This window comes from Galeopterus variegatus, unplaced genomic scaffold (assembly GCF_000696425.1).
Source record: "Galeopterus variegatus unplaced genomic scaffold, G_variegatus-3.0.2 Scaffold765, whole genome shotgun sequence".
Lineage (NCBI taxonomy): Eukaryota > Metazoa > Chordata > Mammalia > Dermoptera > Cynocephalidae > Galeopterus > Galeopterus variegatus.
Window position 1 is genome coordinate 288311 of NW_007726876.1, and position 12143 is coordinate 300453.

General features: G+C 42.8%; 1 non-coding gene across 1 annotated transcript; it reads left to right on the top strand.

Annotated features, from left to right (window-relative positions):
- The first annotated feature begins 11856 nt into the window (after positions 1-11856).
- On the top strand, positions 11857-11930 carry TRNAI-GAU. Its single transcript has one exon. It is a non-coding gene; the product is annotated as a tRNA-Ile (tRNA).
- Positions 11931-12143: the final 213 nt, after the last annotated feature.

Below are 12143 nucleotides of genomic sequence, written 5' to 3' on the forward strand. Positions count from 1 at the left end.
TTAAATGTAGAAAGTAAAATGCATATGATTACAAAGGAAGCCAGGTATATTGAAATACAGTTATCAAAATGTTTAAAACACACACTGTAGTGTATTGAATTATGTCCCCCCAAAACTCATTGAAGCTTGAATTGTGTTCCCCAAGTTTTATGTATTAGAAACTTAACCCCTACTGTGACTGTTAAGAGGGTGGGAAATCCTATTATGGTAATTGAAAGGTGGGGTCTTGAAGAGGTGATGGGATTGTAGGACTGTAAAGTAGTGAATGGATTAAAAATGGTGGTCAGGGGCATGGTTCTGAGGGCTTTAAAAGAAGAGAGAGTCTGTCTTTCTCTCTCTGCTCTCTCTGCTTCCACCGTCTTGCAATGTGAGACCCCTAGGTCACTGTCACCACCACCAGATGGACTTTGGACTTCACAGTCTCAGAAACTGTAAGCAATAAATTTCATTTTCTTTATAAATTACCCAGTTCCAAGTATTTTGTTATAAGTAACAAAAAAGGCCTGATAGACACATATTTTTAGTATATGACAAAGTGATACATTTAAAGTATAGGCAAGAGGTTAGTGAAAATAAAGATGTCATTTTGTCTCCATCTAAATACACGGATCCCCTGAATCTGCTCTTGGGAGAGGCTGTGAACCTCAATTTTAGAATCCCTACACTAAACCAATCACCTTGTCTCATGTTTTATTAGCACTTATTATCTTATCTATTTCTGTCTGCTTGTGTGATGACTGTCTCTGTCCCATGCCAGATGGTGGTTCCATCATGGGGAAGGGGGGACTTTGCTCTGTTCTATGCTCCATCCCCAGCACCTAAAACAGTGCTCGTCACATACAGACCAATTTATATTTTCAAAAAAGGAAAAATGAATGGACAAGCCAAAGAGTAAATAGATGCCACCTCATAGACTGATGTTCCTACGTTCTTGCCAAGGCTGTATTTGAATACTTTTGTGATGTCCCAAGCAGGATTTCTAACAATAGCTAAGTTTCATTGAGTGCTTACTATTCACAAGGCACTATGTTAATCACTATTGGAATCTCCCTACACAACAGGAACTGATATTACCCCCATTTTACAGATGAAAGAACTGAGGCTTAGGGAGATTAAATGACTTTCCCAAAGTTTCACAGTCATTTCGTGGCAAAGTTGAATTTGAACATAAGCAGCTTGGATCTGGTTTCTTTTTACCTTAACCCTCTGTATTCTGCTGCTTCCTTCAATCACCAGAATCATTTCACAGGGGTGAAAACAAAGGCCAGGAATGGGGAAATATCACATTCTACATCCAACTGATATTTTATGAGAACTGCTATTGACTGCCTGCTTCAGTGTCTGTTCACAAAACTCTGTTTTATAAGGTGGGCAAATTACTTCATCTCTCTCAGGCTCAGTTTTCTCATCTATTAAATGGGAATAACATTATCCAGCTCAAACTTTGATGAAACTCTCACACTTGAGGTCATGGAATGTAGTAGGGACTCAATCTACAGTAGGCTTTTGTTTTGTTTGTTCGTTCAGTATAAGCCTGTTTGCATTTTCACCTGTGGCTAGAAAGGAGGAAAGAAGCCACTTTTCCTTCTTTAGAACGTCAGTCAAGAGCACAATGTAGCAAAAGATTGACAATTATACCAGCTGAGCAAAAGGACCCATTTCTTTTTATTTTTCCAATCCATCATGGACAGATACTTTTATAAAATACAATAGAAATTAAGTAGTAGAAAAATGAAACAAAAAAGCAAAAACATACAAAATACAACCCCATTTTTTTATTAGATTCAATAGACCTAAAGTCACTCTATGAAATTCCTATAAAACTTGTCACAGAGCTGATCAGATTTCTCTCCTTATCTCCTCACAAGCAGGTACCAACCAGCAAATCAGACCAGTCCACGGACAACACAAAATGCAGTTCTGGGTCTACCGAGAAGCTAAAGTTCTGCCCATGAGCTCCGTGAGGGCAAGAGAAGGACTGGGTCATTCTGCACATGGCTGGGTCCTGTAAAGCAGCTCACATGGGTGCTGCAAAGAGTAGATCTGGGCACACACCCCAGAGCCCACCGGGGCCAGACACTGCAGGGAAGTGAAGACAGCAGGGCATTTAATAAGCAAGCTGTGCTCAGCTCCAGGTAATTTTTTTGTCAGACCTTCTAAAATCTTCAGAGGAGCTAGATTTTCAGATGAAAAATCTCCCAGTTTTTAAATGTACATAGTCAAATTTTTTTTCTTGTGGGTGACTGGTACAGGGATGGAACCCTGGTCCTTGGTGTTATCAGCACCACATTCTAACCAACTGAGCTAACCAGCCAGCCCCATAAAATAACTTTCAAAAGAATACTAATTGTGTAAGCTAAACTTATGAAGAGCTTCATCATTTGTAGGACTCAGTGTCAATTGAAAATGTGGGGTCCCTGGTTCAAAATTAGCAAGAATTTCAAGACATCGACAGCAGAACATTAAGCCAAGCACAGGATCTTCTGAGTGCAGGGCCCTGTGCAATGCCAGGTTGTATGCCTGAGAAGCTGGACTTGCCCTATAAGGCTGAACAAAATGACTTGGGGCAAGACTGGAATCTGAGTCACCAGTTTTCTAGACTTTTGTTTCACACCATAACCTCCCTGAGAAAAGGAGCTATGTTTCCTGAAAAGCCTTCCACATACCGCTTGTGTAGCAGGGGCTCATGGATTAGATGAGACAGGTGAAGATCTATGTTGATGTGAATGAGGAGGAGTAGACATGGGTAGAGAGCTTTGGTAGCAGCAACTGGAGGAACAAACACTACTAAACTGACACTTTATGGGGCCAAAACGCAGCAGGCTCTTAATCTTGAAGGGTGCTCAAAAAAAGAGAAAAGAATTGTCAACAGTTATCAAGCACCTCTTATGTGCCAGACACTGTTCTAAGCATTGCATATGTGTCCACTTATCCGTTTAACCTTCACAACAACCCTAAGAGGCAGGAACCATCATTATGCCCTTTTTACAGATGAGGAAACTGAGGCACAGTTAAGTAACTTGTCCAAGGCCACACAGCTAGGCAATGATGGAGTTGGGGTACATGTTTAAGTCATCTGGCTCCAAAGCCTGCGCCCTTAACCACTGTCACAGGGTAAATGGCGAGGCTTCCAGGGAGAGTTCCAGAGCATCCTCAAGCTGCTGCAGGGATTTGGCCAACAGAGTTTTTGCCAGTGCCGGGTGGGATTAGGGGAATGATGAGGAGGCAACCTATAGGAAATACATTTAGATGGAAAAGGCAGGCAGACTGGGGACCTGGCTGGGTAGATGTGTGGGTGAGTGTGGGGGGGGGGAGTCCGAGAATAGAGAGTAAAGATGGCTTCAACTGACCCCTACAGAAACTGGCCCGTAAGCTGCTCCACATAAAGCAACAAGGAAATTCATTTCTTCTCTGGAGACAGGAGACCAGAGGGGAAAGGATAGAGGAGCCAGGGTGTGTGGGGGACCTGTGGGAGAGGGAAGGGGGTGAGGAGAAAGGAGCAAAGAGTGTTTAAGTGAATTGAAAGGCTCACAGGGGGTGTAAGAGAGAAGGGTCTGCAATGGAAACCCCCAGCCCTGGTGCCTATGTGTCTGCGGCATCTACGATTCTCACCTGCCCCTGTTTCATTCCACAATAGCTGAGAGAACACGCTCTTTAGTGCAAGCCAGGTGGCTGGGGACCGCTTCGTGCAAGGCAGAGGGGAGAGCATTCAGGAGTCGCATGCATCCCCTACACCTGGGCTTTCCCTACCTCAGTCATTCACACTCTGGGAAGCACCAGGACAGCCCTTGGGGATGTATGTGGTTCCAAAGAAGAACAGGTTTGAGGCTCTGCCCACAGCCCTGGGCCACGTGTGGGGGTGTGGGGTGGGGATGCTCCTCTTCACTGTCCTTTAAACTTCCATTTGGAGAAGGTTCTGGAAACTGAGGGCAATGGTCCCCTGTCATGGTCACCACTGTTGCCCTGATGCCTACAACAGGACTGGGTGCAGGGTGGGTGCTCAGCACAATTTGTTGAATGAATGAATGAAACGGAGGATGGACTCACTGGGCGAGCAACACCCCCTGAGCGGGGAGGGGCTGCCCCGAAGGAGGGGATCTCGGCTGGGGGAGAGTTGGTGTGAGAGTTCCAGCCTGGGATGTGGTCCCCTAGTTAAAGTCCCAGAGCGGACGCTGGCTTGTGAGAGAGAGGCACGTCCACAGCCTGGCTCACCTCGGCCACCTTAAGGCACAGTCTCGAGGGCAATGGTCCCCTGTCATGGTCACCACTGTTGCCCTGATGCCTACAACAGGACTGGGTACAGGGTGGGTGCTCAGCACAATTTGTTGAATGAATGAATGAAACGGAGGATGGATTCACTGGGCGATCAACACCCCCTGAGCGGGGAGGGGCTGCCCCGAAGGAGGGGATCTCGGCTGGGGGAGAGTTGGTGTGAGAGTTCCAGCCTGGGATGTGGTCCCCTAGTTAAAGTCCCAGGGCGGACGCTGGCTTGTGAGAGAGAGGCACGTCCACAGCCTGGCTCACCTCGGCCACCTTAAGGCACAGTCTCTCAAGCTCAGAACTATGGGCATTTGGGGCTGGATGATTCTTTGTTGTGGGGACCATCCTGTGCATTGTATACTGAGCAGCTTTTGTGGCCTTTACCCTCTAGACACCAATGGCAGGCCTTCCTCCAGCTGGGAAAACTAAAATGTCTCCAGACATTGCCAAATGCCACTGGGGGCACAATCGCCCTTGGAAGTGCTGCCTTAAGCTAACCTGCCACTCTCATTTCCTCTCCTCTGCCAGCCTCAATCTCCAGGAGGATCTTGCAACACCCCAGCTGTGAAGATCAGAGCAAAGCTGAGACACCCTTGGACGCCCAGGTTTTCCCTGCAAAACCCCTGGCCAGAGCGACTTCTCCGGGATTCAACCTCATCCGTGTGATATCCATGCTAGTGACACACCCTTTTAAAAAAACTTTCCTAGTTTTTTGTTGTTGTCGTTGTTATCCTGCTTCTCTATTCTAGAAACAAGGACACCAAGGCCCAGAGGAGTTAAACTACTTGTCCACGTTTACCAAGCTAGTTGGTGAGTAAGTGGATAATTCATTTCTAATCTGCACAAACTAGCAGGAATGCTGCCAAATAACACATTTTCGAGTTGGTAAAGGGCATTCATCTCGGCCCCCTTGGCCTCAGAAGAAGTGCCTGAGTGGTTGAGTGAAGGGGCCCCCTTTCCACCTCGAGCTTGCTCCCCAGAGCTTTCTGCTCTGCTGAATGCCTGAAGGTGCCAGCTCGGCCTGCACAGCCTGTCTGGACATAAGCAATCAAGGGCCATTGTGAAGCCTTTGGGAACTGGAAAGAGAGAAAGGAAGAGAGGGAGGAAGGAAGGAAGGAAAGAAAGAAGGAAGGGAGAGGAGGCAGAGAGGGAGGGAAAAAGGAAGAAAGAAAATTTTTTTTTTTTTCCTTTTTGTCTTTTTTCGTGTCCGGCAATGAATCGCAACCCTCAGTGTCGCGCCTGCACTGGACCGGGACCGGCAACGGGATCGCAACCCTCGGTGTTGCACCCGCACCTCGCTCAGCCAGTGAGCGGGAACCGGTCTGTATGTGGGATCCGAACCCTCGGCGGGAGCGCCACCGCACTCGCAAGCGGCACACTGTAGCAGTGCACCACCGGGCCGGCCCAGAAAGAAAATTTTTAAAAAGGAGAAAGGAAGGAAGGAGGGAAGGAAGACAGGAAAAGAGAAAAAGAAAAAAAAAGGAGAGAGAGGGAAGGAGGAAGGGGGGAAGAAAGAAAAGAAAAAAAGGAGGAAGAGAGGGAGGGAGAAAGAAAGAAGGTGAGCGAGCAAGAGAGAGAAGGAGAGAGAAAGAAGTTGAAGTTCTCCAAATGAGCCATCCAGAATGGAGCTGACAGTCAACTGATGCAGTGGACACCACAGGGCAATGTTTTCTCATAGAACTGTCAGGAGCAAGTGAATGAACTGGGTTTGTTTTGAAATGAGACTGTCGCATGTCATACACTGTCCTCACTGAAACCTAACTCACCTTTGTCAGCATGTGTGAGTCAGTGCTCACTCTGGACCTTGGGGATCAGAGTCACGTGTCAGACCAAGTGCTCAGAAGAGCAAGTCAATGATTCACCACCTGGATTTTTCCATGATCCCAAACAACAAGGTAGTCTACAGCTCACCCCACTGGCTGTGCAGACGCTCACACTGGTGTTTGTCAAAGGGACTTTGGGACAGGGTTGCCTACATTTTCCTCCCCTGCCTTATTGACATGTTTCTAAACTAGGTCATGCCCCCAGCTTGGTTCAGGTTGAGTGGGTGATAGAAAGGCAGCCAGCTGTTGTTCCATCATGTAACATGTTTTTATTGAGCACCTACTGTATGCCTGGCACTGTTCTAGGCACTGGAATACAGCCATGGCGAAGTCCTGCTCTCCTGAAACTGAAGGGTATTTCACAGAGACAGATAATAAATCAGTATCTAAAGTGTAAGATACTGATAACTCTTATGAGAAAAATAAAGCTGAGTAGAGGTCTGAGAGTGACAGAGAGGGCATCTGTTAAATAGGGCTGACATGGAAGACCTTTAGGAGGAAGGTTTGAGATTGTTCTAGAATAGAATAGATCACTGCTATGGATAAGAATGGAGTCCAGGACTCTCAAACACACTTTTGAAAAGGGAGGTGGCTCAAGCAGATATTTGTACACATGGAAGACCTTTAGGAGGAAGGTTTGAGATTGTTCTAGAATAGAATAGATCACTGCTATAGATAAGAATGGAGTCCAGGACTCTCAAACACACTTTTGAAAAGGGAGGTGGCTCAAGCAGATATTTGTATACCACTATTCATAGCAGCATTATTCACAATAGCCAAAAGGCAGAAACAACCCAAATGTCCATTGTCAGATGAAGGGATAAACAAAATGTGGTATATACATTCAATGGAATATTACTCAGCCTTAAAAAGAAATATTTAAATTATTCTGATACATGCTACAACATGGACGAACCTTGAAAACATCACACTAAGTGAAATAAGCCAGACACAAAAGAACAAATAGTGTATGATTCCACATATATGAGATACATAGAGTAGTCAAATTCATAGACAGAAAGTAGAACGGTGCTTACCAGAGGCAAGGGGAAGGAAGCAGAATGGGGAGTTAGTGTTTAAAGAGCACAAAGTTTCAGTTTGGAATGATGAAAAAGTTCTGAAGATGGATGGTGGTGATGGTTTCACAATAATGTGATTGTACTTAATGCCACTGAACCATATGCTTAAAAATGGTTAAAATGATAACCTTTATGTTATGTATATTTTACTACAACTAAAAAAAAAAAATTCCTAAAATAAAGGGGGGAGGGTGTGGCCAGTTAGCTCACCTGGTTAGAGCATAGTGCTGATAACACCAAGGTCAAGGTTTGGATCCCATCACCGGCCAGCTGCCAAGAAAATAAAGGCAGGTGGAGAAGGCAGGAAGGCAGGGAAAGGAGCTACGTTTGAGTGAAACTTTCTCTGGACCTGTCAGCCTGTTAAGCCTTCTACATATATTATCTCATTTAATCCTGACAACATTCTTAGATGTTAGATGTGATCCCAGTTTACAGATGAACAAACCAATGCTCAAAACAATTAAATGCCTTTCTCAGGCGGTCAGTACCAAAGCTGTGATTCATCCCCACATTCCTCTCTCTCTGCCCACACCATTAACCTACTGCCTTAACCTACAACATCACCTCGTCATTTGCTTGAGTCATTTGCAAAAACCACCTCTCGTGCAAATTTCAATAGAGTTCGTTGCTAAATAAATCTAATATGGTAGTGGTCTTAAAAGGGCTCAATTGCATAGGAAGAACTCATGAAAAAGATGAACCCCTTAGAATCCTGAAAGCCTAATGGTAACATTTTGGTTTTGAAAAGAAGTCATGTCACTCATTCCACAAACAAATCCGGGTGCATTTCTGGGCACTGGAGAGTGTTAAAGAGACAGAGAAGCCAGCTACTTGATGAAAAGCCTGATCTACTAGAATAAGCAGATAGAGAAATCAACAGCACCAACTGTGTTTCACGAACACTACATAAATGTTGTAGTTCACAGACATTTGTTCAGGATGCAAAGGGAGCCCAGAGGATCCTGGAGAAGAGAGAAGAATTTTTAGCTAATCCTTAAAAAAACAGAAAGCTCTTCCTTCCTGGAAAAATGTTTGTCACCCTAGAACTTAAACTAGAAGAGTTAACCAGAACCTTAACTCAGAGTTTTTCACTTCCCCACCCACCTTCCTTCCCACTGGTCAGTTTCCTGGGAAACATCCACATTTTGAGAACAGAAATACCAATAACATGTCATTAGAATGACATCAACATGACAAGAACATTTTGTTAAAATAACTTCAGGTCCTAAAGTACATGTGACAAGTATTTTTAAATGGGATTAATTCCACAGCAGGGAGTCACTAGTGAGATGCTGTGTGTGTGTATGGGTGTGTGTATTTAATACAACAAACTTGTGATTTCTCAGGATGCTTATTCCCTGGATCAGAACACTGGTCAAGGTTTAATATTAACTTTGGAACAATTTAAGTAAATTCTGTTACTTGGAAAGTATGAGCAGAGTCTCTGGGGTTTTGTGATAGAGACAGAGATCATGGGTGTAGCAAAACCTCTTTTTTAACTTTCTCCAAGAAAAGAGAATGGGATGTTGTTGTTTCAAGAGATTTATGTCTTGAATCCGAGGAGGGTTTGAGGGTGTGGGATATGGGAACCCCTGGTACTGACTCTGGAGAGCTGATTTTGCACATCTCTTCCCAACTTTACCTTCACAAACATCCCACTGGAAGTCTGAAATCAGACATGGTGGGAATATTTACACCACAGAAATTGGCAAACACAATTAAGTCTCCCCCACCGCCACCCCCACCCTCAGAGCCAGTTTACCAGCATGCCACTAGCTGGGAGTTACACAGTTGTTCTATTAGAAAATTTATGCTTACCCCTGAGATATTGAAATAGACTATTTCTGCTCATGTGAAGTGCACCTCTGTGGTCAGAAATGATATTACTGTAATTTATGATATGAGGTGGAGCCCTTTTCTTTTGTTTGAAAGTGCACTGATAGGATGCTACAGGCCCCAAATATGGGTTATCATAGTTTGCTTAGGAGTGGGAATTTATAAAAGAGGCAACACTCGTTCTGGCAAGAAACTCTATCTGGGCTCCCAGTAAGAGATTAAATATCACGCAAGCACATTCTTGCAGCAGACTGATTCAGCTGGGAGGAAAGTCTTGCCACAACTGAGGGGTTTAGAGGAAAATGAAAAATTGCTTCTCAGAACTGGTATAAAGAAACTTTCACTTCAAGAACATACATATAGCAAAATGCACAGAGTGTAGAGACAGGATGAATTTTTTTTTATGGGGAATTGTGCTCACCACATGGTCTGATTCCATGGATAGGGAGCACATTTTTATCCCATCTGTAAATAGGATATTTAAGATTCCTGAAACATTTTGAGTTTCCTAAAGAATTTCGTCCTCAGTTGATTATGCCTATGTGGCTGAGTTACAGTCTTAGAAAAGTCATGTATGTGGTAAAATCAAATGTTGCATATTTAAGATAATTAGGAACATACCTGCTTATAAAGTGAGGTCCCATAAGGAAAATTGACTTACTATTTGTGATCTGCTCAGGAATTTGAAAATTCAAGCAAACACACCCTTGAGGAAAGAGATGTATCAACACAGCTTGCCTAATATTGGTCTAGTGTGCAATTGTATGTAATTATTCATGTGTATCCTCAAACATTAAACCAAAAGTACACCCAGAAAAAGAACTTATTTTGGCTTGAGTATCAAGTATGGTTTAAAAAGACAGCTTCAAATTCTAGAAAAATTTTATTTTATCAGGACTTCGGAAGTGAAGACTTGCCTTAAAACTCCGGACTGTATTTTCCAAAGTCCCTCTCTCTATTAACTAGCAGAATTACAGATGGAATGCTACACAGGAAATGGGAAAAATATAATCAGTGCACATATTGATTCTGAACTGGGCTGTGAGGTATAGGTATGGTTTCTTTTTCTTTGTTTCTTTCTTCTCCATTTTGGGATCATTCTGGCAGTTAAACACAGAATTACCATATGACCCAATGATTTTACTCCTAGGTAGAAACCAAAAGAATTGAAACCAGAAACTCAAAGAAATACTTATACACCCATGTTTACAGCATCATTATTTGCAGTAGCTAGACACACAAGGACAAATAGGTCTGAGTCCACTTATATGAAATATCTAGAATAGTCAAATCATAGAGACAGAAAGTAGATTAGAAGTTACCAGAGGCTGCAGGGAGTGGGCAGTGGGGAGTTATTGCTTAATGAGTATGGAGTTTCTGTTTGGGGTGATAAACATTTTGAAAATAGATAATGGTGATGACTGCAAGCATTATGAATGTAATTAATGCCACTGAATCGTACACTTAAAAATGGTTAAAATAAGGGCTGGCTGCTTAACTCAGTTGGTTAGAGCACAGCTTTGGAACACCAAGGTGAAGTGTTTGGTTCCTCATACCGGTCAACCGCCAAATAAAAAAAAGAAAAAAAAGGTTAAAATGACTAATTTTGTATTATGTATGTTAACGTAATAAAAAATTTTTTTAAAAAACTATACAAAAAATTAAACCAGCTCTCTATGTAAAAACACGGTGGTATCCGTAAGGTTGACCTATCTCATCTTGTTTCTACTCACGATTGGTTCTGTGAATCTCGAAATTTAACTATAGTTTTATTATTTAGTGTCTGCTATTCTATTCACAGATATGCTATTTAGCCAAGAAATTAAGTATGAGGAATTGGATTCAAACTGTTTGGTTCAAATGTGTTGAATCATATCTACCAAGATCCTCAGTTTAGAGCCTTGTGGTATTGATGACCTACCAGGAGAGCAGGTCCCACTGGGTGTACTCGGGAGGCAGGTGGATTAGGATGGAGCTGTACAGCAGTGTAGACATTTAGAGCTCTGGGCCAGACTGCCTAGATTTGTGACCTTAGACAAGTGGCTTATTCTCTCTGGGCCTCATTTTCCTTATCTATAGAAAAGAGATAAATAGTAGCCACCAGCTCACCGGGCTGTTTTAAGGATCAAGTGAGTCTGTCCATGAACAGCACAAAGTCACAGGCAGCCTTTTAAATGAAATATCCTATTTATAGCTCCACCTTTAACTTACAATGATTTGGGGTGATTTAAATAATACGATAATTCATTATTACTTATAACACATTATATATGATATAATGATGATATGTGGAATGATGTTCAGCAATGAAAAGGAATGGACTATCAATACACAACAACTTGGATGGATCTTAAGGGCATTATGTTGAGTGGAAAAAGCCAATCTCAAAAGGTTAAATACTGTGGGCTTTCATTTATATAACAGTCTCAAAATGATAAAATTATAAAGCATCCCCTGGTGGCTTCCAGGGGTTAGGATGGTGAAAAGGAGAGGTGTGGGCATGACTAAAAGGGATGGTATGGGGGAGACCTTCGTGGGGATGGGACAGCTCTTTATCTTGATCATCTATATATGTGACAAAATAGCATAAAACTACACGCACAGTACCACTGTCAGTTTCCTGGTTTTGGTATTGCACGATAGCTATGTAAGATGTAACCCCTGGGGGAATCTGGATGAAGGTACATGGGACCTCTCTACAATCTTTGCAACTTCCTGTGAAACTATAGTGACTTCAAAACAAAAAGCTAAAAAAAAAAAATCAATAATATGTCTGCCATAAGAATGCTTCAATTAAAAAAAAAAAAAAAGAACACTTCAATAGATACTGAGTCTTTTCAAAAGAGAACCACAGGGCTGGCTGGTTAGCTCAGTTGGTTAGAGTGTGGTGCTGATAACACCAAGGTCCAGGGTTCAATCCCTGTTCTGGCCAGTCGCCAAAAACACACAAACAAAAAAGAGAACTATACAAACATGCTACTCATGAGTGGCTTTTTAAATGATTCGATTTTCACTGTTTGACTTTGAGCTTCTTAACAGCCAAGCCATAAAGAGGAGAAACCTGGAAAAGAAGCAGGGCGAATTTTTGATTTTATTTTTCAGAATGAAATAAAATCTTTCGAATTCATGTTCAATTCTAAAAGAT